This window comes from Rhopilema esculentum, chromosome 11 (assembly GCF_057945365.1).
Source record: "Rhopilema esculentum isolate cy_ngs chromosome 11, ASM5794536v1, whole genome shotgun sequence".
Classification (NCBI taxonomy): Eukaryota; Metazoa; Cnidaria; class Scyphozoa; order Rhizostomeae; family Rhizostomatidae; genus Rhopilema; species Rhopilema esculentum.
In genome coordinates, this window is record NC_142825.1 from 8,656,614 (window position 1) to 8,684,302 (window position 27,689).

Below are 27,689 nucleotides of genomic sequence, written 5' to 3' on the forward strand. Positions count from 1 at the left end.
TTCTTGTTAAAAACGGTATTTTCTTGGAGTTTAGAAGCGGGGCAAACTTCTAACATGCTAGATAAGCTTTCTAGAATATATTTAAACACACTTCGAGTGATTTTTCTTGATTATAAAAACTTTGGTAAAATTTCATGTGTGTCTCTAGCCGCCCGTCGTCCGATCGGCTTTAAAGATTAGGAACCATGTAAAATCGACCGATTTCTGACTTTCTTTGCAATAAATTGACAAAACGATGCAGAAACAATTTGTGTATATCAAGGAATACCTATTATACTGCCCAGACTGCATTCAAACCAGCATTTGTGAAGTCATCAGTCCTTGTAAATGTATTAATTGAAGCTCAGGGGAAACCCCAAAGTGACCATGGCTCGAGAGGATTTTGCAACCTTATTAATTTGTTTCTGGGGTAAATTGCGTGCAGATCCTTACCAAAATACGTGAGTAGTTTAAAACTATCGTAATTATTAATAAGATTCTGTCTTTCTATTGTAAATTTCAGATATTTGTTATGGAAGTTTCTCAATGTCTATTGCAATTTCTAAGTCACTCATTAGGACTGAATTGCATGGGATATTGCAACTGAGAATATTATTGTATTAACACTGAGAACAATTTCTTTATTTCGATCAATCTTATCGATTTATTGCAAAGAAAGTCAGAAATCGGTCGATTTTACATGGTTCCTAATCTTTAAAGCCGATCGGACGACGGGCGGCTAGAGACACACATGAAATTTTACCAAAGTTTTTATAATCAAGAAAGATCACTCGAAGTGTGTTTAAATATATTCTAGAAAGCTTATCTAGCATGTTAGAAGTTTGCCCCGCTTCTAAACTCCAAGAAAATACCGTTTTTAACAAGAAACTACTGATGGCCACCGCAGCGACAGCTTTGACCAGTCCCGGTCGCTGCGATGCAAATTTGAGAAAATTTGAAAAGTGCACTTTTCGGAAAAACCGAGTTTATTCGATAATGCCAATTTCAAACAGAGCAAGCTATATATGAGAATTTTGGCAATTTTTGGCTCGATTTTTACAAGGTATCAGCAGATTTTTATCGGCTATTTTCGATTTTTAAAGTGCAAAAAACCGTTTTTTGGCGATTTTGGAGACAAAATCCTTAATAACTTTGCTAAATCTCGTCCTAAAAATACGAGGAACGGCCCAAAAAATCGAGAATTGTACGGCGCGTCGAATGAATGTATCCACGAATTCATAACTATCATAGTTTGGGAGTAAATCGCCAAAAACCGAGATCTTTAGAAACTCTGGGAATCACAAGCCTATTGTTTTTTCTGAACTGCTTTGTGCAAACCTGAATCCCCCTCGGTAAAAATTGAGAAAAAGTCGAATAACTTCGCCAAAAATGGCGCAATTTTTTCGTTGAAAACACCAAAAGAAAGAGCATAATTTTCTGCATCCTGTGGTGTGATTGACATTTCCATAAACCTTAAAGTTTAGCCAAAATTGTAACTTTTAGCTGAAACACTGCCTTTTCAATTCGAGACAAAAGGCTCTCTTTGTTTAAACAGAGGAATGCCGGGGCTGGGCCCAACAAAATAGCGATAATCATCGCTGAGAAAAGAAGGAAAAATGCATCAAAAATACAGCATAAAGTTCACATTTCAGGTAATTAATTGGCTAAACCACGATTTAATCGGTTAAAACGATGAGCCAGCAAAAATACGTTTATTCGAAAATTGATAATTGAAAGGCTTCGCACTTTAATCAAAAGAATTTCAATAGGTGATTTCAAAGGACCACACTGAGGAGATTCACCCTTTGGCAGACTAAGCAGGCACTACCGGACTATGAGGATAGCGTTAAGCAAAGCTGCAAGGAAAATTATTTATTCTTCGGTTGCCCGGAGCTCGAGGGGTCATTCATGGCTAATTCTATAATGTTGAAGCAATTGCTATGGCTTCATAATGCAGGTTCGGAAGACAGAGAATAACTCTTTGAGGCAAGAGGGCAAAAGCAAAAACATGAAAAATTGTCAGGGGTATCAGACCAACCTCGTGGAGACTTGAGCAGCAAGGGAAGTGGTTACAAGGCACCTCTTGATCGCAAAGATGTCGAACCAGCTGTTATGCTTTGTGTACAAGAACTTTTAACAAAGATGGGAGCGGAATGGCTAGGTTTGAGGTGGGATAGGATAGCCAAAAGTAAGCATAATTCGCAGATTAAAGATGGCTCTAGGGCTTGCTCTGCCCCAGACGGTCCGTTGTTTTCTCAGGTCATCAAAAGGATTGTGACTACTCTGACTAGAGGAGATAAAGTAAGCTATAATTCTAAGAGTCAAAGACATTCTAAGCTACTTGCTTTTATCAAACTCATCACACTGATCACACATATAACGTAGATACTTCATAATAACAATTTAATTCCGAATTGGTGAATATATAATTCTCACAAAGATCGTCTTTTTAATTCTATTACATACTCTCTCGTCAATGCAAAAAAATTCATTGACATTTAATCGTGTTCTACAAAAATTTAATTACAGTTGAAAGGCAGAGAATGGGCAGCCAACATCTTTCCAATGAATAAGATCATACCATCCTGAGTATCTAGGGAGTACCCCCCCTCCCCCCTTCAACAGAGAAAAGAATAAACAACGAGCCTCCTATTGTAGATCAAGGGCTTGCCCAAAGTGCCCATATCCTGGCTTGTTAAGGCTGAGCCTCCCAGTCTCCTTCACGGCACCACTGGCCTGACGTCGATAAGGCGATTGGGGTTCTGAACTTGCGTGAGGGAATTCAGGGAAAGGACTAATATTTGAAAAAACTAACTATAGGTTTCTAAAAAGCGATAGTTTTAAAAAATTTACTGCCTCTCTTGTACAGAGTTTGTGAATATCTGATTCTAGATATAGCAATTTTCAATGCTGGAAAAGATGGTCTTTTTAATAAAGCTTAAGTGGTTAACCTTCTTTCAATGTGCCCACCTTCTTGTAAGTCAGGTTCTTCCCTAAAAAATGTTGGAAATCCTAATAAAGGCCAAGGAAAATAGACCTATATTACACATGGGGCAGGAATATTTCTAACACACTGTAAAAACATGCTATGTTTTATTAAGATGCAATGTCCAAACCTAAATTCCTACTTTGAAAGCATTACTTAAGCGATTACGGAGAAGATATCGTGGTTCTTTCAGATATCTTCAGTAGCCTGTGCTCACAAATAAGGAAACACACGTTTTGAGGAGCTGGGGCACGAATCTTCAGCTGCTGAAAAATCAAAGCAAAATTTTTTGAAGCTTAGAACTAAGAGGATAGCAGGACATGTTCTCTACCATCCAATGAATCGAAGGTGTAAAATATGAAAGAATATTACATGCTATTACGAGTTCTTCAGTGATGCAATACTGAACAGCCTGAATAAAGATGCAATCTTCAAGTCAAATTTTCAAAATAGTGTCACTTTCACAATTGCATTAATCGACTTTAACCAAAGGGTTCTTTTTTTCTCTCTCAGGAACATCGCTTCACATTAGTATAAAATATTTACGAATGAAACTGTTTACGGAAATATCTATATTGCAAAAACGTTTAGACCTTTTGCAAAGGTTGTCGTTCCGTCTTGCAGTTTTAGAACCCATTTACATATAAAACCGCTTTTATATAGACAGAAAGAGTTCGTCTTCACCCTTGCACCTTATTGGTAGCATTTTCTTTAAGAGAGTGACACCAATTGGGAAGTTCTACAGTCATGTGCTCGCATTTCTGATTGCCCTATTTTGATTTACAACTGGGCATAAATATTACCTAGCTTAGAAATTTTCAAATTATAGTCTGACGTAAAGAGTGTCAAACGAAAAACTATTCATAGAAATTCATCAAAATTAAACAATATCAAGATGTAATATCATCTATCTCTGTATGCATGTAAAGTAAAATACAAAAATTATCCACGCTTATAGCTTACTACCCTAAAAAAAAATTCACTTGAATTTGCTCTGTGTTGCATCTGACGAAGGTATTTTTCCTTTGAATCTTCAAAGCAAAAGTATACTCTTTCTCCTGCAAGGTAGAAAGACATAAATTGTATATTATGGACACAAATTATGTTTAAATTGAAGTAAACTGCAACTGTGATATGCCTTAAATAAACAGCACGTACAGGGTGCAAAGCCAGCTGAAAGTAAGGACAGCTCTTAATCTAACAATCTTAAATAAAAGTAGCTACGTTGATGTCTCAAACTACATCATGCTTGCAATATGCTTTCATAAAAGATCTAAAAAAGAACTTCAAGTTTTCAACGATAGAAGTTTAATAAAAAAAATTGACAACACTTTGGTTTCTCATAAATTTTTTGAGTGGAGGCATAATCAGTTAAATCACAAAAACTAAGAAAACAATTTCCAACAGGAAATTCTCGAACGTATATGCAAGAAAAAGTTACAACTACAAAACTCAAAATTCACGATTAAAAAAAAGACCTCTATGAAAAAAAACGCTTAGAACAAAATATGGAACAAAACATAGAACAAAACTTGGAAAAAACTTAAAACAACAAATGGACAAAACTTTCGAATAGAACTTCAAATTAAACAATGGGATTGCTTGCCATAAAGGAGTCACAAAAAATTAAGGAATCATCGTTTGAAAAATGGGAAACTGTAAAGAAGATTGCAACAGCAGACGTCATTTTAAATGACATTGATTTATTTGATAACGATAAGATTTGGTGGGATTGCTTGGCAAAAAGAAGTAGCAAAAAATTAAGGATCTACCGTTTCAAAAATGGGAAACTGTAAAGAAGATTGCAACAGCAGACGTCATTTTAAATGACATTGATTTATTTGATAACGATAAGATTTGGTGGAATTGCTTCGCAAAAAGAAGTAGCAAAAAATTAAGGATCTATCGTTTCAAAAATGGGAAACTGTAAAGAAGATTGCAACAGCAGACGTCATTTTAAATGACATTGATTTATTTGCTAACGATAAGATTTGGTGGGATTGCTTGGCAAAAAAAAGTAGCAAAAAATTAAGGATCTATCGTTTCAAAAATGGGAAACTGTAAAGAAGATTGCAACAGCAGACGTCATTTTAAATGACATTGATTTATTTGATAACGATAAGATTTGGTGGGATTGCTTGGCAAAAAGAAGTAGCAAAAAATTAAGGATCTATCGTTTGAAAAATGGGAAACTGTAAAGAAGATTGCAACAGCAGACGTCCTTTTAAATGACATTGATTTATTTGCTAACGATAAGATTTGGTGGGATTGCTTGGCAAAAAAAAGTAGCAAAAAATTAAGGATCTATCGTTTCAAAAATGGGAAACTGTAAAGAAGATTGCAACCGCAGACGTCAATTTCAATGACATTGATTTATTTGATAGCGATAAGATTTGGTGGGATTGCTTGGCAAAAAGGAGTCAAAAAAAATTAAGGATCAATCGTTTCAAAAATGGGAAACTGTAAAGAAGATTGCAACAGCAGACGTCATTTTAAATGACATTGATTTATTTGATAACGATAAGATTTGGTGGGATTGCTTGGCAAAAAGAAATAGCAAAAAATTAAGGATCTATCGTTTGAAAAAAAAGGGAACTGTAAAGAAGATTGCAACAGCAGACGTCAATTTCAATGACATTGATTTATTTGATAGCGATAAGATTTGGTGGGATTGCTTGGCAAAAAGAAGTAGCAAAAAATTAGGGATTTATCGCTTGGAAAATGGGAAACTGTAAAGAAGATTGCAACAGCAGACGTCACTTCCAATGACATTGATTTATTTCATAACGATAAGATTTGGTGGTATTGCTTGGCAAAAAGAAGTAGCAAAAAATTAAGGATCTGTCGTTTGAAAAATAGAAAACTGTAAAGAAGATTGCAACAGCAGACGTCATTTTAAATGACATTGATTTATTTGATAACGATAAGATTTGGTGGGATTGTTTGGCCAAAAGGAAGTAGCAAAAAATTAAAGATCTATCGTTTCAAAAATGGGAAACTGTAAAGAAGATTGCAACACCAAACGTCATTTTAAATGACATTGATTTATTTGATAACGATAAGATTTGGTGGGATAGCTTGGCAAAAAAAAGTAGCAAAAAATTAAGGATCTATCGTTTCAAAAATGGAAAACTGTAAAGAAGATTGCAACAGCAGACGTCATTTTAAATGACATTGATTTATTTGATAACGATAAGATTTGGTGGGATTGCTTGGCAAAAAGAAATAGCAAAAAATTACGGATCTATCGTTTGAAAAAAAGGGGAACTCTAAAGAAGATTGCAACAGCAGACGTCACTTTCAAAGACATTGATTTATTTGATAACGATAAGATTTGGTGGTATTGCTTGGCAAAAAGAAGTAGCAAAAAATTAAGGATCTGTCGTTTGAAAAATAGAAAACTGTGAAGAAGATTGCAACAGCAGACGTCACGTCAATGACATTGATTTATGTGATAACGATAAGATTTGGTAGGATTGCTTGGCAAAAAGAAGTAGCAAAAATTTAAGGATCTATCGTTTGAAAAATGGAAAACTGTAAAGAAGATTGCAACAGCAGACGTCCTTTTAAATGACATTGATTTATTTGATAACGATAAGATTTGGTAGGATTGCTTGACAAAATGAAGTCGCAAAAAATTGAGGATCTATCTTTTGAGAAAAAGGGGAACTGTAAAGAAGATTGCAACAGCAGACGTCATTTTAAATGACATTGATTTATTTGATAACGATAAGATTTGTTGGGATTGCTTGGCAAAAAAAAGTAGCAAAAAATTTAGGATCTATCGTTTGAAAAATGGGAAACTGTAAAGAAGATTGCAACAGCAGACGTCCGTTTAAATGACATTGATTTATTTGATAACGATAAGATTTGGTGGGATTGCTTGGCAAAAAGAAGTAGCAAAAAATTAAGGATCTATCGTTTGAAAAATTGAAAACTGTAAAGAAGATTGCAACAGCAGACGTCATTTTAAATGACATTGATTTATGTGATAACGATAAGATTTGATAGGATTGCTTGGCAAAAAGAAATAGCAAAAAATTAAGGATCTATCGTTTGAAAAAAAAGGGAACTGTAAAGAAGATTGCAACAGCAGACGTCAATTTCAATGACATTGATTTATTTGATAGCGATAAGATTTGGTGGGATTGCTTGGCAAAAAGAAGAAGCAAAAAATTAGGGATCTATCTTTTGAAAAATGGGAAACTGTAAAGAAGATTGCAACAGCAGACGTCACTTTCAATGACATTGATTTATTTGATAACGATAAGATTTGGTGGGATTGCTTGGCAAAAAGAAGTAGCAAAAAATAGGGATTTAGCGCTTGGAAAATGGGAAACTGTAAAGAAGTTTGCAACCGCAGACGTCAATTTCAATAACATTGATTTATTTGATAGCGATAAGATTTGGTGGGATTGCTTGGCAAAAAGGAGTCAAAAAAAATTAAGGATCTATCGTTTCAAAAATGGGAAACTGTAAAGAAGATTGCAACAGCAGACGTCATTTTAAATGACATTGATTTATTTGATAACGATAAGATTTGGTGGGATTGCTTGGCAAAAAGAAGTAGCAAAAAATTAAGGATCTATCGTTTCAAAAATGGGAAACTGTAAAGAAGATTGCAACACCAAACGTCATTTTAAATGACATTGATTTATTTGAGAACGATAAGATTTGGTGGGATTGCTTGGCAAAAAAAAGTAGCAAAAAATTAAGGATCTATCGTTTCAAAAATGGGGAACTCTAAAGAAGATTGCAACAGCAGACGTCACTTTCAATGACATTGATTTATTTGATAACGATAAGATTTGGTGGTATTGCTTGGCAAAAAGAAGTAGCAAAAAATTAAGGATCTGTCGTTTGAAAAATAGAAAACTGTAAAGAAGATTGCAACAGCAGACGTCACGTCAATGACATTGATTTATGTGATAACGATAAGATTTGGTAGGATTGCTTGGCAAAAAGAAGTAGCAAAAATTTAAGGATCTATCGTTTGAAAAATGGAAAACTGTAAAGAAGATTGCAACAGCAGACGTCCTTTTAAATGACATTGATTTATTTGATAACGATAAGATTTGGTAGGATTGCTTGACAAAATGGAGTCGCAAAAAATTGAGGATCTATCTTTTGAAAAAAAGGGGAACTGTAAAGAAGATTGCAACAGCAGACGTGATTTTAAATGACATTGATTTATTTGATAACGATAAGATTTGTTGGGATTGCTTGGCAAAAAAAAGTAGCAAAAAATTAAGGATCTATCGTTTGAAAAATGGGAAACTGTAAAGAAGATTGCAACAGCAGACGTCCGTTTAAATGACATTGATTTATTTGATAACGATAAGATTTGGTGGGATTGCTTGGCAAAAAGAAGTAGCAAAAAATTAAGGATCTCTCGTTTGAAAAATTGGAAACTGTAAAGAAGATTGCAACAGTAGACGTCATTTTAAATGACATTGATTTATGTGATAACGATAAGATTTGATAGGATTGCTTGGCAAAAAGAAATAGCAAAAAATTAAGGATCTATCGTTTGAAAAAAGGGGAACTGTAAAGAAGATTGCAACAGCAGACGTCAATTTCAATGACATTGATTTATTTGATAGCGATAAGATTTGGTGGGATTGCTTGGCAAAAAGGAGTAAAAAAAAATTAAGGATCTATCGTTTAAAAATGGGAAACTGTAAAGAAGATTGCAACAGCAGACGTCCTTTTAAATGACATTGATTTATTTGATAACGATAAGATTTGGTGGGATTGCTTGGCAAAAAGAAGTAGCAAAAAATTAAGGATCTATCGTTTCAAAAATGGGAAACTGTAAAGAAGATTGCAACAGCAGACGTCATTTTAAATGACATTGATTTATTTCATAACGATAAGATTTGGTGGGATTGCTTGGCAAAAAGAAGTAGCAAAAAATTAGGGATTTATCGCTTGGAAAATGGGAAACTGTAAAAAAGATTGCAACCGCAGACGTCATTTTAAATGACATTGATTTATTTGATAACGATAAGATTTGGTGGGATTGCTTGGCAAAAAGAAATAGCAAAAAATTAAGGATCTATCGTTTCAAAAATGGGAAACTGTAAAGAAGATTGCAACAGCAGACGTCATTTTAAATGACATTGATTTATTTCATAACGATAAGATTTGGTGGGATTGCTTGGCAAAAAGATATAGCAAAAAATTAAGGATCTATCGTTTGAAAAAAGGGGAACTCTAAAGAAGATTGCAACAGCAGACGTCACTTTCAATGACATTGATTTATTTGATAACGATAAGATTTGGTAGGATTGCTTGACAAAATGGAGTCGCAAAAAATTGAGGATCTATCTTTTGAAAAAAAGGGGAACTGTAAAGAAGATTGCAACAGCAGACGTCATTTTAAATGACATTGATTTATTTGATAACGATAAGATTTGTTGGGATTGCTTGGCAAAAAAAAGTAGCAAAAAAATTAGGATCTATCGTTTGAAAAATGGGAAACTGTAAAGAAGATTGCAACAGCAGACGTCCGTTTAAATGACATTGATTTATTTGATAACGATAAGATTTGGTGGGATTGCTTGGCAAAAAGAAGTAGCAAAAAATTAAGGATCTATCGTTTGAAAAATTGAAAACTGTAAAGAACATTGCAACAGCAGACGTCATTTTAAATGACATTGATTTATGTGATAACGATAAGATTTGATAGGGTTGCTTCGCAAAAAGAAGTAGCAAAAAATTAAGGATCTATCGCTTGCAAAAAAGGGAAACTGTAAAGAAGATTCAACAGCAGACGTCATTTTAAATGACATTGATTTATTTGATAACGATAAGATTTGGTGGGATTGCTTGACAAAAAGAAGTAGCAAAAAATTATGGATCTATCGTTTGAAAAATGGGAAACTGTAAAGAAGATTGCAACAGCAGACGTCACGTCAATGACATTGATTTATGTGATAACGATAAGATTTGGTAGGATTGCTTGGCAAAAAGAAGTAGCAAAAAATTGAGGATCTATCGTTTGAAAAATGGAAAACTGTAAAGAAGATTGCAACAGCAGACGTCCTTTTAAATGACATTGATTTATTTGATAACGATAAGATTTGGTAGGATTGCTTGACAAAATGGAGTCGCAAAAAATTGAGGATCTATCCTTTGAAAAAAAGGGGAACTGTAAAGAAGATTGCAACAGCAGACGTCATTTTAAATGACATTGATTTATTTGATAACGATAAGATTTGTTGGGATTGCTTGGCAAAAAAAAGTAGCAAAAAATTAAGGATCTATCGTTTGAAAAATGGGAAACTGTAAAGAAGATTGCAACCGCAGACGTCCGTTTAAATGACATTGATTTATTTGATAACGATAAGATTTGGTGGGATTGCTTGGCAAAAAGAAGTAGCAAAAAATTAAGGATCTATCGTTTGAAAAATTGGAAACTGTAAAGAAGATTGCAACAGCAGACGTCATTTTAAATGACATTGATTTATGTGATAACGATAAGATTTGATAGGATTGCTTGGCAAAAAGAAATAGCAAAAAATTAAGGATCTATCGTTTGAAAAAAGGGGAACTGTAAAGAAGATTGCAACAGCAGACGTCAATTTCAATGACATTGATTTATTTGATAGCGATAAGATTTGGTGGGATTGCTTGGCAAAAAGAAGTAGCAAAAAATTAAGGATCTATCGTTTGAAAAATGGGAAACTGTAAAGAAGATTGCAACAGCAGATGTCCTTTTAAATGACATTGATTTATTTGATAACGATAAGATTTGGTGGGATTGCTTGGCAAAAAGATGTAGCAAAAAATTAGGGATTTATCGCTTGGAAAATGGGAAACTGTAAAAAAGATTGCAACCGCAGACGTCATTTTAAATGACATTGATTAATTTGATAACGATAAGATTTGTTGGGATTGCTTGGCAAAAAGAAGTAGCAAAAAATTAAGGATCTATCGTTTCAAAAATGGGAAACGGTAAAGAAGATTGCAACAGCAGACGTCATTTTAAATGACATTGATTTATTTGATAACGATAAGATTTGGTGGGATTGCTTGACAAAAAGAAGTAGCAAAAAATTAAGGATCTATCGTTTGAAAATTGGGAAACTGTAAAGAAGATTGCAACACCAGACGTCATTTTAAATGACATTGATTTATTTGATAACGATAAGATTTGGTGGGATTGCTTGGCAAAAAGAAATAGCAAAAAATTAAGGATCTATCGTTTGAAAAAAAGGGGAACTCTAAAGAAGATTGCAACAGCAGACGTCACTTCCAATGACATTGATTTATTTCATAACGATAAGATTTGGTGGTATTGCTTGGCAAAAAGAAGTAGCAAAAAATTAAGGATCTGTCGTTTGAAAAATAGAAAACTGTAAAGAAGATTGCAACAGCAGACGTCACGTCAATGGCATTGATTTATGTGATAACGATAAGATTTGGTAGGATAGCTTGGCAAAAAGAAGTAGCAAAAAATTAAGGATCTATCGTTTCAAAAATGGAAAACTGTAAAGAAGATTGCAACAGCAGACGTCCTTTTAAATGACATTGATTTATTTGATAACGATAAGATTTGGTAGGATTGCTTGACAAAATGGAGTCGCAAAAAATTGAGGATCTATCTTTTGAAAAAAAGGGGAACTGTAAAGAAGATTGCAACAGCAGACGTCATTTTAAATGACATTGATTTATTTGATAACGATAAGATTTGTTGGGATTGCTTGGCAAAAAAAAGTAGCAAAAAATTAAGGATCTATCGTTTGAAAAATGGGAAACTGTAAAGAAGATTGCAACAGCAGACGTCCGTTTAAATGACATTGATTTATTTGATAACGATAAGATTTGGTGGGATTGCTTGGCAAAAAGAAGTAGCAAAAAATTAAGGATCTATCGTTTCAAAAATGGGAAACTGTAAAGAAGATTGCAACACCAGACGTCATTTTAAATGACATTGATTTATTTGATAACGATAAGATTTGGTGGGATTGCTTGGCAAAAAAAAGTAGCAAAAAATTAAGGATCTATTGTTTCAAAAATGGGAAACTGTAAAGAAGATTGCAACAGCAGACGTCATTTTAAATGACATTGATTTATTTGATAACGATAAGATTTGCTGGGATTGCTTGGTAAAAAGAAATGGCAAAAAATTAAGGATCTATCGTTTGAAAAAAAGGGGAACTCTAAAGAAGATTGCAACAGCAGACGTCACTTTCAATGACATTGATTTATTTGATAACGATAAGATTTGGTGATATTGCTTGGCAAAAAGAAGTAGCAAAAGATTAAGGATCTGTCGTTTGAAAAATAGAAAACTGTAAAGAAGATTGCAACAGCAGACGTCACGTCAATGACATTGATTTAAGTGATAACGATAAGATTTGGTAGGATTGCTTGGCAAAAAAAAAGTAGGGAAAAATTAAGGATCTATCGTTTGAAAAATGGAAAACTGTAAAGAAGATTGCAACAGCAGACGTCCTTTTAAATGACATTGATTTATTTGATAACGATAAGATTTGTTGGGATTGCTTGGCAAAAAAAAGTAGCAAAAAAATTAGGATCTATCGTTTGAAAAATGGGAAACTGTAAAGAAGATTGCAACAGCAGACGTCCGTTTAAATGACATTGATTTATTTGATAACGATAAGATTTGGTGGGATTGCTTGGCAAAAAGAAGTAGCAAAAAATTAAGGATCTATCGTTTGAAAAATTGGAAACTGTAAAGAAGATTGCAACAGCAGACGTCATTTTAAATGACATTGATTTATGTGATAACGATAAGATTTGATAGGATTGCTTGGCAAAAAGAAATAGCAAAAAATTAAGGATCTATCGTTTGAAAAAAAGGGGAACTGTAAAGAAGATTGCAAGAGCAGACGTCATTTTAAATGACATTGATTTATTTGATAACGATAAGATTTGGTGGGATTGCTTGGCAAAAAGAAATAGCAAAAAATTAAGGATCTATCGTTTGAAAAAAAGGGGAACTCTAAAGAAGATTGCAACAGCAGACGTCACTTTCAATGACATTGATTTATTTGATAACGATAAGATTTGGTGGGATTGCTTGGCAAAAAGAAGTAGCAAAAAATTAAGGATCTGTCGTTTCAAAAATGGGAGACTGTAAAGAAGATTGCAACAGCAGACGTCCTTTTAAATGACATTGATTTATTTGATAACGATAAGATTTGGTGGGATTGCTTGGCAAAAAGAAGTAGCAAAAAATTAGGGATTTATCGCTTGGAAAAAAGGAAACTGTAAAGAAGATTGCAACCACAGACGTCATTTTAAATGACATTGATTTATTTGATAACGATAAGATTTGGTGGGATTGCTTGGCAAAAAAGTAGCAAAAAATTAAGGATCTATCGTTTTAAAAATGGGAAACTGTAAAGAAGATTGCAACAGCAGACGTCATTTTAAATGACATTGATTTATTTGATAACGATAAGATTTGGTGGGATTGCTTGGCAAAAAGAAGTAGCAAAAAATTAAGGATCTATCTTTTCAAAAATGGGAAACTGTAAAGAAGATTGCAACACCAGACGTCATTTTAAATGACATTGATTTATTTGATAACGATAAGATTTGGTGGGATGCTTGGCAAAAAAAAGTAGCAAAAAATTAAGGATCTATCGTTTCAAAAATGGGAAACTGTAAAGAAGATTGCAACAGCAGACGTCATTTTAAATGACATTGATTTATTTGATAACGATAAGATTGTGTGGGATTGCTTGGCAAAAAGAAATAGCAAAAAATTAAGGATCTATCGTTTGAAAAAAAGGGGAACTCTAAAGAAGATTGCAACAGCAGACGTCACTTTCAATGACATTGATTTATTTGACAACGATAAGATTTGGTGGTATTGCTTGGCAAAAAGAAGTAGCAAAAAATTAAGGATCTGTCGTTTGAAAAATAGAAAACTGTAAAGAAGATTGCAACAGCAGACGTCACGTCAATGACATTGATTTAAGTGATAACGATAAGATTTGGTAGGATTGCTTGGCAAAAAAAAAGTAGGGAAAAATTAAGGATCTATCGTTTGAAAAATGGAAAACTGTAAAGAAGATTGCAACAGCAGACGTCCTTTTAAATGACATTGATTTATTTGATAACGATAAGATTTGGTAGGATTGCTTGACAAAATGGAGTCGCAAAAAATTGAGGATCTATCTTTTGAAAAAAAGGGGAACTGTAAAGAAGATTGCAACAGCAGACGTCATTTTAAATGACATTGATTAATTTGATAACGATAAGATTTGTTGGGATTGCTTGGCAAAAAAAAGTAGCAAAAAATTAAGGATCTATCGTTTGAAAAATGGGAAACTGTAAAGAAGATTGCAACAGCAGACGTCCGTTTAAATGACATTGATTTATTTGATAACGATAAGATTTGGTGGGATTGCTTGGCAAAAAGAAGTAGCAAAAAATTAAGGATCTATCGTTTGAAAAATTGGAAACTATAAAGAAGATTGCAACAGCAGACGTCATTTTAAATGACATTGATTTATGTGATAACGATAAGATTTGATAGGATTGCTTGGCAAAAAGAAATAGCAAAAAATTAAGGATCTATCGTTTGAAAAAAAGGGGAACTGTAAAGAAGATTGCAACAGCAGACGTCATTTTAAATGACATTGATTCATTTGATAACGATAAGATTTGGTGGGATCGCTTCGCAAAAGAAGTAGCAAAAAATTAAGGATCTATGATTTGAAAAAAAGGGGAACTGTAAAGAAGATTGCAACACAAGACGTCAATTTCAATGACATTGATTTATTTGATAGCGATAAGATTTGGTGGGATTGCTTGGCAAAAAGGAGTCAAAAAAAATTAGGGATCTATCTTTTGAAAAATGGGAAACTGTAAAGAAAATTGCAACAGCAGACGTCCGTCTAAATGACATTGATTTATTTGATAACGATAAGATTTGGTGGGATTGCTTGGCAAAAAGAAGTAGCAAAAAATTAAGGATCTATCTTTTGAAAAAAAAGGGAACTGTAAAGAAGATTGCAACAGCAGACGTCATTTTAAATGACATTGATTTATTTGATAACGATAAGATTTGTTGGGATTGCTTGGCAAAAAAAAGTAGCAAAAAATTAAGGATCTATCGTTTGAAAAATGGGAAACTGTAAAGAAGATTGCAACAGCAGACGTCATTTTAAATGACATTGATTTTTGTGATAATGATAAGATTTGGTAGGATTGCTTGGCAAAAAGAAGTAGCAAAAAATTAAGGATCTATCGTTAAAAAAAAGGGGAACTGTAAAGAAGATTGCAACAGCAGACGTCCTTTTAAATGACATTGATTTATTTGATAACGATAAGATTTGGTAGGATTGCTTGGCAAAAAAAAAGTAGGGAAAAATTAAGGATCTATCGTTTGAAAAATGGAAAACTGTAAAGAAGATTGCAACAGCAGACGTCCTTTTAAATGACATTGATTTATTTGATAACGATAAGATTTGGTAGGATTGCTTGACAAAATGGAGTCGCAAAAAATTGAGGATCTATCTTTTGAAAAAAAGGGGAACTGTAAAGAAGATTGCAACAGCAGACGTCATTTTAAATGACATTGATTAATTTGATAACGATAAGATTTGTTGGGATTGCTTGGCAAAAAAAAGTAGCAAAAAATTAAGGATCTATCGTTTGAAAAATGGGAAACTGTAAAGAAGATTGCAACAGCAGACGTCCGTTTAAATGACATTGATTTATTTGATAACGATAAGATTTGGTGGGATTGCTTGGCAAAAAGAAGTAGCAAAAAATTAAGGATCTATCGTTTGAAAAATTGGAAACTATAAAGAAGATTGCAACAGCAGACGTCATTTTAAATGACATTGATTTATGTGATAACGATAAGATTTGATAGGATTGCTTGGCAAAAAGAAATAGCAAAAAATTAAGGATCTATCGTTTGAAAAAAAGGGGAACTGTAAAGAAGATTGCAACAGCAGACGTCATTTTAAATGACATTGATTCATTTGATAACGATAAGATTTGGTGGGATCGCTTCGCAAAAGAAGTAGCAAAAAATTAAGGATCTATGATTTGAAAAAAAGGGGAACTGTAAAGAAGATTGCAACACAAGACGTCAATTTCAATGACATTGATTTATTTGATAGCGATAAGATTTGGTGGGATTGCTTGGCAAAAAGGAGTCAAAAAAAATTAGGGATCTATCTTTTGAAAAATGGGAAACTGTAAAGAAAATTGCAACAGCAGACGTCCGTCTAAATGACATTGATTTATTTGATAACGATAAGATTTGGTGGGATTGCTTGGCAAAAAGAAGTAGCAAAAAATTAAGGATCTATCGTTTGAAAAAAAAGGGAACTGTAAAGAAGATTGCAACAGCAGACGTCATTTTAAATGACATTGATTTATTTGATAACGATAAGATTTGTTGGGATTGCTTGGCAAAAAAAAGTAGCAAAAAATTAAGGATCTATCGTTTGAAAAATGGGAAACTGTAAAGAAGATTGCAACAGCAGACGTCATTTTAAATGACATTGATTTTTGTGATAATGATAAGATTTGGTAGGATTGCTTGGCAAAAAGAAGTAGCAAAAAATTAAGGATCTATCGTTAAAAAAAAGGGGAACTGTAAAGAAGATTGCAACAGCAGACGTCCTTTTAAATGACATTGATTTATTTGATAATGATAAGATTTGTTGGGATTGCTTGGCAAAAAAAAGTAGCAAAAAAATTAGGATCTATCGTTTGAAAAATGGGAAACTGTAAAGAAGATTGCAACAGCAGACGTCCGTTTAAATGACATTGATTTATTTGATAACGATAAGATTTGGTGGGATTGCTTGGCAAAAAGAAGTAGCAAAAAATTAAGGATCTATCGTTTGAAAAATTGGAAACTGTAAAGAAGATTGCAACAGCAGACGTCATTTTAAATGACATTGATTTATGTGATAACGATAAGATTTGATAGGATTGCTTGGCAAAAAGAAATAGCAAAAAATTAAGGATCTATCGTTTGAAAAAAAGGGGAACTGTAAAGAAGATTGCAAGAGCAGACGTCATTTTAAATGACATTGATTTATTTGATAACGATAAGATTTGGTGGGATTGCTTGGCAAAAAGAAATAGCAAAAAATTAAGGATCTATCGTTTGAAAAAAAGGGGAACTCTAAAGAAGATTGCAACAGCAGACGTCACTTTCAATGACATTGATTTATTTGATAACGATAAGATTTGGTGGTATTGCTTGGCAAAAAGAAGTAGCAAAAAATTAAGGATCTGTCGTTTGAAAAATAGAAAACTGTAAAGAAGATTGCAACAGCAGACGTCCTTTTAAATGACATTGATTTATTTGATAACGATAAGATTTGGTGGGATTGCTTGGCAAAAAGAAGTAGCAAAAAATTAGGGATTTATCGCTTGGAAAAAAGGAAACTGTAAAGAAGATTGCAACCACAGACGTCATTTTAAATGACATTGATTTATTTGATAACGATAAGATTTGGTGGGATTGCTTGGCAAAAAAGTAGCAAAAAATTAAGGATCTATCGTTTCAAAAATGGGAAACTGTAAAGAAGATTGCAACACCAGACGTCATTTTAAATGACATTGATTTATTTGATAACGATAAGATTTGGTGGGATTGCTTGGCAAAAAAAAGTAGCAAAAAATTAAGGATCTATCGTTTCAAAAATGGGAAACTGTAAAGAAGATTGCAACAGCAGACGTCATTTTAAATGACATTGATTTATTTGATAACGATAAGATTGTGTGGGATTGCTTGGCAAAAAGAAATAGCAAAAAATTAAGGATCTATCGTTTGAAAAAAAGGGGAACTCTAAAGAAGATTGCAACAGCAGACGTCACTTTCAATGACATTGATTTATTTGATAACGATAAGATTTGGTGGTATTGCTTGGCAAAAAGAAGTAGCAAAAAATTAAGGATCTGTCGTTTGAAAAATAGAAAACTGTAAAGAAGATTGCAACAGCAGACGTCACGTCAATGACATTGATTTAAGTGATAACGATAAGATTTGGTAGGATTGCTTGGCAAAAAAAAAGTAGGGAAAAATTAAGGATCTATCGTTTGAAAAATGGAAAACTGTAAAGAAGATTGCAACAGCAGACGTCCTTTTAAATGACATTGATTTATTTGATAACGATAAGATTTGGTAGGATTGCTTGACAAAATGGAGTCGCAAAAAATTGAGGATCTATCTTTTGAAAAAAAGGGGAACTGTAAAGAAGATTGCAACAGCAGACGTCATTTTAAATGACATTGATTTATTTGATAACGATAAGATTTGTTGGGATTGCTTGGCAAAAAAAAGTAGCAAAAAATTAAGGATCTATCGTTTGAAAAATGGGAAACTGTAAAGAAGATTGCAACAGCAGACGTCCGTTTAAATGACATTGATTTATTTGATAACGATAAGATTTGGTGGGATTGCTTGGCAAAAAGAAGTAGCAAAAAATTAAGGATCTATCGTTTGAAAAATTGGAAACTATAAAGAAGATTGCAACAGCAGACGTCATTTTAAATGACATTGATTTATGTGATAACGATAAGATTTGATAGGATTGCTTTGCAAAAAGAAATAGCAAAAAATTAAGGATCTATCGTTTGAAAAAAAGGGGAACTGTAAAGAAGATTGCAACAGCAGACGTCATTTTAAATGACATTGATTCATTTGATAACGATAAGATTTGGTGGGATTGCTTGGCAAAAAAAAGTAGCAAAAAATTAAGGATCTATCGTTTGAAAAATGGGAAACTGTAAAGAAGATTGCAACAGCAGACGTCATTCTAAATGACATTGATTTTTGTGATAATGATAAGATTTGGTAGGATTGCTTGGCAAAAAGAAGTAGCAAAAAATTAAGGATCTATCGTTTAAAAAAAAGGGGAACTGTAAAGAAGATTGCAACAGCAGAAGTCACTTTCAATGACATTGATTTATTTGATAACGATAAGATTTGGTGGGATTGCTTGGCAAAAAGAAATAGCAAAAAATTAAGGATCTATCGTTTGAAAAAAAGGGGAACTGTAAAGAAGATTGCAACAGCAGACTTCATTTTAAATGACATTGATTTATGTGATAACGATAAGATTTGATAGGGTTGCTTGGCAAAAAGAAGTAGCAAAAAAATTAAGGATCTATCGTTTGAAAAATGGGAAACTGTAAAGAAGATTGCAACAGCAGACGTCATTTTAAATGACATTGATTTTTGTGATAATGATAAGATTTGGTAGGATTGCTTGGCAAAAAGAAGTAGCAAAAAATTAAGGATCTATCGTTTCAAAAAAAGGGGAACTGTAAAGAAGATTGCAACAGCAGACGTCATTTTAAATGACATTGATTTATGTGATAACGATAAGATTTGATAGGGTTGCTTGGCAAAAAGAACTAGCAAAAAATTAAGGATCTATTGTTTGAAAAATGGGAAACTGTAAAGAAGATTGCAACAGCAGACGTCATTTTAAATGACATTGATTTATGTGATAACGATAAGATTTGATAGGGTTGCTTGGCAAAAAGGAGTAGCAAAAAATTAAGTATCTATATTTTGAAAAAAAGGGGAACTGTAAAGAAGATTGCAACAGCAGACGTCATTTTGAATGACATTGATTTATTTGATAACGATAAGATTTGGTGGGATTGCTTAGCAAAAAAAGTAGCAAAAAATTAAGGATCTATCGCTTGCAAAAAAGGGAAACTGTAAAGAAGATTCAACAGCAGACGTCATTTAAAATGATATTGATTTATTTGATAACGATAAGATTTGGTGGGATTGCTTGACAAAAAGAAGTAGCAAAAAATTATGGATCTATCGTTTGAAAAATGGGAAACTGTAAAGAAGATTGCAACAGCAGACGTCACGTCAATGACATTGATTTATGTGATAACGATAAGGTTTGGTAGGATTGCTTGGCAAAAAGAAGTAGCAAAAAATTAAGGATCTATCGTTTGAAAAATGGAAAACTGTAAAGAAGATTGCAACAGCAGACGTCCTTTTAAATGACATTGATTTATTTGATAACGATAAGATTTGGTAGGATTGCTTGACAAAATGGAGTCGCAAAAAATTGAGGATCTATCTTTTGGAAAAAAGGGGAACTGTAAAGAAGATTGCAACAGCAGACGTCATTTTAAAAGACATTGATTTATTTGATAACGATAAGATTTGGTAGGATTGCTTGGCAAAAAAAAGTAGCAAAAAATTAAGGATCTATCGTTTGAAAAAAGGGGAACTGTAAAGAAGATTGCAACAGCAGACGTCCTTTTAAATGACATTGATTTATTCGATAACGATAAGATTTGGTGGGATTGCTTGGCAAAAAGAAGTAGCAAAAAATTAAGGATCTATCGTTTGAAAAAAGGGGAACTGTAAAGAAGATTGCAACAGCAGACGTCATTTTGAATGACATTGATTTATTTGATAACGATAAGATTTGGTGGGATTGCTTAGCAAAAAAAGTAGCAAAAAATTAAGGATCTATCGCTTGCAAAAAAGGGAAACTGTAAAGAAGATTCAACAGCAGACGTCATTTAAAATGACATTGATTTATTTGATAACGATAAGATTTGGTGGGATTGCTTGACAAAAAGAAGTAGCAAAAAATTATGGATCTATCGTTTGAAAAATGGGAAACTGTAAAGAAGATTGCAACAGCAGATGTCACGTCAATGACATTGATTTATGTGATAACGATAAGATTTGGTAGGATTGCTTGGCAAAAAGAAGTAGCAAAAAATTAAGGATCTATCGTTTGAAAAATGGAAAACTGTAAAGAAGATTGCAACAGCAGACGTCCTTTTAAATGACATTGATTTATTTGATAACGATAAGATTTGGTAGGATTGCTTGACAAAATGGAGTCGCAAAAAATTGAGGATCTATCTTTTGAAAAAAAGGGGAACTGTAAAGAAGATTGCAACAGCAGACGTCATTTTAAAAGACATTGATTTATTTGATAACGATAAGATTTGGTAGGATTGCTTGGCAAAAAAAAGTAGCAAAAAATTAAGGATCTATCGTTTGAAAAAAGGGGAACTGTAAAGAAGATTGCAACAGCAGACGTCCTTTTAAATGACATTGATTTATTCGATAACGATAAGATTTGGTGGGATTGCTTGGCAAAAAGAAGTAGCAAAAAATTAAGGATCTATCGTTTGAAAAAAGGGGAACTGTAAAGAAGATTGCAACAGCAGACGTCCTTTTAAATGACATTGATTTATTCGATAACGATAAGATTTGGTGGGATTGCTTGGCAAAAAGAAGTAGCAAAAACTTAAGGATCTATCGTTTGAAAAAAGGGGAACTGTAAAGAAGATTGCAACAGCAGACGTCCTTTTAAATGACATTGATTTAAGTGATAACGATAAGATTTGGTAGGATTGCTTGGCAAAAAGAAATAGCAAAAAATTAAGGATCTATCGTTTGAAAAAAGGGGAACTGTAAAGAAGATTGCAACAGCAGACGTCATTTTCAATGACATTGATTTATTTGATAACGATAAGATTTGGTGGGATTGCTTAGCAAAAAAAAGTAGCAAAAAACTAAGGATCTATCGTTTGAAAAATGGGAAACTGTAAAGAAGATTGCAACAGCAGACGTCACGTCAATGAAATTGATTTATGTGATAACGATAAGATTTGGTAGGATTGCTTGACAAAATGGAGTCGCAAAAAATTAAGGATTTATCGTTTGAAAATTGGGAAACTGTAAAGAAGATTGCAAAAGCAGACGTCACTTTCAATGACATTGATTTATTTGATAACGATAAGATTTGGTGGGATTGCTTGACAAAAAGAAGTAGCAACAAATTAAGAATCTATCGTTTCAAAAAAGGGAAACTGTGAAGAAGATCGTAACTGCAGACGTTATTTTAATGACATTGATTTATTTGATAACGATAAGATTTGGTGGGATTGCTTGGCAAAAAGAAGTAGCAAAAAATTAAGGATCTATCGTTTGAAAAAAGGGGAACTGTAAAGAAGATTGCAACAGCAGACGTCACGTCAATGACATTGATTTATGTGATAACGATAAGATTTGGTAGGATTGCTTGACAAAATGGCGTCGCAAAAAATTAAGGATCTATCGTTTGAAAATTGGGAAACTGTAAAGAAGATTGCAAAAGCAGACGTCACTTTCAATGACATTGATTTATTTGATAACGATAAGATTTGGTGGGATTGCTTGACAAAAAGAAGTAGCAACAAATTAAGAATCTATCGTTTCAAAAATGGGAAACTGTGAAGAAGATCGTAACTGCAGACGTTATTTTAATGACATTGATTTATTTGATAACGATAAGATTTGGTGGGATTGCTTGGCAAAAAGAAGTAGCAAAAAATTAAGGATCTATCGTTTGAAAAAGGGGGAACTGTAAAGAAGATTGCAACAGCAGACGTCCTTTTAAATGACATTGATTTAAGTGATAACGATAAGATTTGGTAGGATTGCTTGGCAAAAAGAAATAGCAAAAAATTAAGGATCTATCGTTTGAAAAAAAGGGGAACTGTAAAGAAGATTGCAACAGCAGACGTCAATTTCAATAACATTGATTTATTTGATAACGATAAGATTTGATAGGAGTGCTTGGCCAAAAGAAATAGCAAAAAATTAAGAATCTTTCGTTTGAAAAAAAGGGGAACTGTAAAGAAGATTGCAACAGCAGACGTCATTTTAAATGACATTGATTTATTTGATAACGATAAGATTAGGTGGGATTGCTTGACAAAAAGAAGTAGCAAAAAATTAAAGATCTATCATTTGAAAAATGGGAAACTGTAAAGAAGATTGCAAAAGCAGACGTCACTTTCAATGACATTGATTTATTTGATAACGATAAGATTTGGTGGGATTGCTTGGCAAAAAGAAGTAGCAAAAAATTAAGGATCTATCGTTTGAAAAAAGGGGAACTGTAAAGAAGATTGCAACAACAGACGTCCTTTTAAATGACATTGATTTAAGTGATAACGATAAGATTTGGTAGGATTGCTTGGCAAAAAAAAGTAGCAAAAAATTAAGGATTTATCGTTTGAAAAATGGGAAACTGTAAAGAAGATTGCAACAGCAGACGTCACGTCAATGACATTGATTTATTTGATGACGATAAGATTTGGTGGGACTGCTTGGCAAAAAAAATAGCAAAAAAAATTAAGGATCTATCGTTTGAAAAAAAGGGGAACTGTAAAGAAGATTGCAACAGCAGACGTCATTTTAAATGACATTGATTTATTTGATAGCGACAAGACTTGGTGGGATTGCTTGGCAAAAAGAAGTAGCAAAAAATTAGGGATCTATCGTTTGACAAAAAGGAGAACTGTAAAGAAGATTGCAACAGCAGACGTCATTGTAAATTACATTGATTTATTTGATAGCGATAAGATTTGGTGGGATTGCTTGGCAAAAAAAAGTAGCAAAAAATTAAGGATCTATCGTTTGAAAAAAAGGGGAACTGTAAAGAAGATTGCAACAGCAGACGTCATTTTAAATGACATTGATTTATGTGATAACGATAACATTTGGTAGGATTGCTTGGCAAAAAGAAAGAGCAAAAAATTAAGGATCTATCTTTTGAAAAAAAGGGAAACTGTAAAGAAGATTGCAAAAGCAGAAATAACTTTCAATAAAATTGATTTATGTGATAACAATAAGATTTGGTAGGATTGCTTGGCAAAAAGAAATAGCAAAAAATTAAGGATCTATCGGTTGAAAAAAAGGGGAACTGTAAAGAAGATTGCAACAGCAGACGTCAATTTCAATAACATTGATTTATTTGATAACGATAAGATTTGATAGGAGTGCTTGGCAAAAAGAAACAGCAAAAAATTAAGGATCTTTCGTTTGAAAAAAAGGGGAACTGTAAAGAAGATCGTAACTGCAGACGTTATTTTAATGACATTGATTTATTTGATAACGATAAGATTTGGTGGGATTGCTTGGCAAAAAGAAGTAGCAAAAAATTAAGGATCTATCGTTTGAAAAAAGGGGAACTGTAAAGAAGATTGCAACAGCAGACGTCCTTTTAAATGACATTGATTTAAGTGATAACGATAAGATTTGGTAGGATTGCTTGGCAAAAAGAAATAGCAAAAAATTAAGGATCTATCGTTTGAAAAAAAGGGGAACTGTAAAGAAGATTGCAACAGCAGACGTCAATTTCAATAACATTGATTTATTTGATAACGATAAGATTTCATAGGAGTGCTTGGCAAAAAGAAATAGCAAAAAATTAAGGATCTTTCGTTTGAAAAAAAGGGGAACTGTAAAGAAGATTGCAACAGCAGACGTCATTTTAAATGACATTGATTTATTTGATAACGATAAGATTAGGTGGGATTGCTTGACAAAAAGAAGTAGCAAAAAATTAAGGATCTATCATTTGAAAAATGGGAAACTGTAAAGAAGATTGCAAAAGCAGACGTCACTTTCAATGACATTGATTTATTTGATAACGATAAGATTTGGTGGGATTGCTTGGCAAAAAGAAGTAGCAAAAAATTAAGGATCTATCGTTTGAAAAAAGGGGAACTGTAAAGAAGATTGCAACAACAGACGTCCTTTTAAATGACATTGATTTAAGTGATAACGATAAGATTTGGTAGGATTGCTTGGCAAAAAGAAATAGCAAAAAATTAAGGATCTATCGTTTGAAAAAAAGGGGAACTGTAAAGAAGATTGCAACAGCAGACGTCATTTTCAATGACATTGATTTATTTGATAACGATAAGATTTGGTGGGATTGCTTAGCAAAAAAAAGTAGCAAAAAATTAAGGATCTATCGTTTGAAAAATGGGAAACTGTAAAGAAGATTGCAACAGCAGACGTCATTTTAAATGACATTGATTTATGTTATAACGATATAATTTGATAGGGTTGCTCGGCAAAAAGAAGTAGCAAAAAATTAAGGATCTATCGTTTCAAAAAAAGGGGAACTGTAAGGAAGATTGCAACAGCAGACGTCATTTTAAATGACATTGATTTATGTGATAATGATAAGATTTGGTAGGATTGCTTGGCAAAAAGAAATAGCAAAAATTAAGGATCTATCGTTTGAAAAAAAGGGGAACTGTAAAGAAGATTGCAGCAGCAGAGGTCATTCTAAATGACATTGATTTATGTGATAACGATAAGATTTGGTAGGATTGCTTGGCAAAAAGAAATAGCAAAAAATTAAGGATCTATCGTTTGAAAAAAAGGGAAACTGTAAAGAAGATTGCAAAAGCAGAAGTAACTTTCAATGACATTGATTTATTTGATGACGATAAGATTTGGTGGGACTGCTTGGCAAAAAAAAATAGCAAAAAAAATTAAGGATCTATCGTTTGAAAAAAAGGGGAACTGTAAAGAAGATTGCAACAGCAGACGTCATTTTAAATGACATTGATTTATTTGATAGCGACAAGACTTGGTGGGATTGCTTGGCAAAAAGAAGTAGCAAAAAATTAGGGATCTATCGTTTGAAAAAAAGGGGAACTGTAAAGAAGATTGCAACAGCAGACGTCATTTTAAATTACATTGATTTATTTGATAGCGATAAGATTTGGTGGGATTGCTTGGCAAAAAAAAGTAGCAAAAAATTAAGGATCTAACGTTTGAAAAAAAGGGGAACTGTAAAGAAGATTGCAACAGCAGACGTCATTTTAAATGACATTGATTTATGTGATAACGATAACATTTGGTAGGATTGCTTGGCAAAAAGAAATAGCAAAAAATTAAGGATCTATCTTTTGAAAAAAAGGGAAACTGTAAAGAAGATTGCAACAGCATACGTCATTTTAAATGACATTGATTTATGTGATAATGATAAGATTTGGTAGGATTGCTTGGCAAAAAGAAATAGAAAAAAACTAAAGATCTATCGTTTGAAAAAAGGGGAACTGTAAAGAAGATTGCAACAGCAGACGTCATTTTAAATGACATTGATTTATTTGATAACGATAAGATTTGGTGGGATTGCTTGACAAAAAGAAGTAGCAAAAGATTAAGGATCGATCGTTTGAAAAATGGGAAACTGTAAAGAAGATTGCATAAGCAGACGTCATTTTATGTGACATTAATTTATGTGATAACGATAAGATTTGGTGGGATTGCTTGGCAAAAAGAAGTAGCAAAAAATTAAGGATCTATCGTTTGAAAAAAAGGGAACTGTAAAGAAGATTGCAACAGCAGACGTCGTTTTAAATGACATTGATTTTTTTGATAACGATCAGATTTGGTGGGATTGCTTGGAAAAAGAAGTAGCAAAAAATTAAGGATCTATCGTTTGAAAAAAAGGGGAACTGTAAGGAAGATTGCAACAGCAGACGTCATTTTAAATAACATTAATTTATATGATAACGATAAGATTTGGTAGGATTGCCTAGAAAAAAAAGTAGCAAAAAATTAAGGATCGATCGTTTGAATAAGGGTAACTGTAAAGAAGATTGCAACAGCAGACGTCATTTTAAATGACATTGATTTTTTTGATAACGATCAGATTTGGTGGGATTGCTTGGAAAAAGAAGTAGCAAAAAATTAAGGATCTATCGTTTGAAAAAAAGGGGAACTGTAAAGAAGATTGCAACAGCAGACGTCATTTTAAATAACATTAATTTATATGATAACGATAAGATTTGGTAAGATTGCCTAGAAAAAAAAGTAGCAAAAAATTAAGGATCGATCGTTTGAAAAAGGGTAACTGTAAAGAAGATTGCAACAGCAGACGTCATTTTAAATGACATTGATTTATTTGATAACGATAACATTTGGTGGGATTGCTTGGCAAAAAGAAGTAGCAAAAAATTAAGGATCTATCGTTTGAAAAATTGGAAACTGTAAAGAAGATTGCAACAGCAGACGTCATTTTAAATGACATTGATTTATGTGATAACGATAAGATTTGATAGGATTGCTTGGCAAAAAGAAATAGCAAAAAAATAAGGATCTATCGTTTGAAAAAAAGGGGAACTGTAAAGAAGATTGGAACAGCAGACGTCATTTTAAATGACATTGATTTATGTGATAACGATAAGATTTGATAGGGTTGCTCGGCAAAAAGAAATAGCAAAAAATTAAGGATCTATCGTTTGAAAAAAAGGGGAACTGTAAGGAAGATTGCAACAGCAGACGTCATTTTAAATGACATTGATTTATGTGATAATGATAAGATTTGGTAGGATTGCTTGGCAAAAAGAAATAGCAAAAAATTAAGGATCTATCGTTTGAAAAAAAGGGGAACTGTAAAGAAGATTGCAGCAGCAGAGGTCATTCTAAATGACATTGATTTATGTGATAACGATAAGATTTGGTAGGATTGCTTGGCAAAAAGAAATAGCAAAAAATTAAGGATCTATCGTTTGAAAAAAAGGGAAACTGTAAAGAAGATTGCAAAAGCAGAAGTCACTTTCAATGACATTGATTTATTTGATAACGATAAGATTTGGTGGGATTGCTTGGTAAAAAGGAATAGCAAAAAATTAAGGATCTATCGTTTGAAAAAAAGGGGAACTGTAAAGAAGATTGGAACAGCAGACGTCATTTTAAATGACATTGATTTATGTGATAACGATAAGATTTGATAGGGTTGCTCGGCAAAAAGAAGTAGCAAAAAATTAAGGATCTATCGTTTGAAAAAAAGGGGAACTGTAAGGAAGATTGCAACAGCAGACGTCATTTTAAATGACATTGATTTATGTGATAATGATAAGATTTGGTAGGATTGCTTGGCAAAAAGAAATAGCAAAAAATTAAGGATCTATCGTT

General features: G+C 32.9%; 1 long non-coding RNA gene across 1 annotated transcript in view; it reads right to left on the bottom strand.

Annotated features, from left to right (window-relative positions):
* Positions 1–1,619: 1,619 nt before the first annotated feature.
* The window catches only part of LOC135693920 (uncharacterized), a 47,206-nt gene continuing 21,136 nt past the window's right edge, over positions 1,620–27,689 (bottom strand). The window contains exon 3 of the long non-coding RNA XR_010517066.2: positions 1,620–4,023. This is a non-coding gene — a long non-coding RNA (uncharacterized LOC135693920). The remainder of the gene's footprint in view (positions 4,024–27,689) is intronic.